Consider the following 1,299-nt stretch of genomic DNA (forward strand, 5'->3'; position numbering starts at 1 on the left):
GGGGTGAGGATTGGTATCCGTATCTTCATTCGGAGGAGTTTGCCCGTCGGGCAGAATAACACGTTTTTCTTTTGTTTGATGTGTATTTTGTAACTCTTATTGATGATGAATAAAGTACTGTTGTTGTGATTTTTGCGTGTCTATTTGTTTTTTGCTTAATTAGAAGATTTGATCGACTATAGTGTATTGATCGCCAAGTGTGTGGAACTGTGGTCGATTGCCGGGGACATGTGCCTGGCCACGGTGAGTCTCCGACCTCGTTGTGCTGAGTTCTGAGCCTCATGGCGTGAACGGTCCCCTTGCGAGCGGGGTGTTCTGCCGTCATGGTACTTGTTTACGACGGGAATGCTCGATCGTTCCCCCCGAAGGACAAGGAGTCTGCTCGATTAAGAGAGTGGGCTTCTGTCTTTTTGTTTCATCTAGAGGTGTTCGGCGTGTACCTGGTCGCACCTGCATTTTAGCTGTAATATTGCTTGAGCTTTTCAGCGTTCCAAGGTCGAGCGAGTTCTTCTCCTTGTAGGTATTCCAAATAATATGCCCCGTTTTTGGTGTTTTCCCGGACGCGATAGGGGCCCTCCCAGTTTGCAGCCAGTTTGCCCTCTCGGGAGTCCTTGTGGTTTCTTTTGAGCACTAGGCTGTCTACCTCGAATTTCCGTTTAATGACCTTTGCGTCGTGTCTTAATGCGATTTTTTATTTGAGTGAAGCTTCGCGCATAGCGGCTCCTGTTCGGATTTCTTCGACCAGGTCGAGCTCTTCTCTAATTGCTTCGAGGTTGCCCTCTGTTTCGAGGGGTTCCTCGACGCGCCTGGTGGGCACATGCACTTTGACGGGGATCACGGCTTCTGTCCCGTATGTGAGTCGAAAGGGAGTCTCTCCGGTTGTGGAATGGGGGGTGGTGCGGTAGGCTCAGAGGATGTTTTGTAGCTCCTCGACCCATCCCTTTTTGATTTCGTCCAGTCTTCTTTTGATGCCCTATAGAATTACTCTGTTAGCGGCCTCGGCTTGGCCGTTTGTCTGGGGGTGTTCGACTGATGCGAAGTGTTGCTTAGTCCCTAACTTCGTCACGGATTCTTGAAAACGCTCGTCGGTAAACTGGGTGCCGTTATCGGTGATGATAGTCAGGGGTATTCCAAACTGGGCGAGGATGTTTCTTTTGTAGAAACGTAGTACGTTTAGAGATGTGATTTTTTCCTGTGGTTCGGCTTCGATCCATTTGGTGAGGTAATCGACTGCGACTATGAGGTATTTGTTCTGATTGCTCCCGGTCACGAATGGGCTAAGGAGGTCCATGCCCCATC

This window comes from Vicia villosa, linkage group LG3, assembly GCF_029867415.1.
Source record: "Vicia villosa cultivar HV-30 ecotype Madison, WI linkage group LG3, Vvil1.0, whole genome shotgun sequence".
Classification (NCBI taxonomy): domain Eukaryota; kingdom Viridiplantae; phylum Streptophyta; class Magnoliopsida; order Fabales; family Fabaceae; genus Vicia; species Vicia villosa.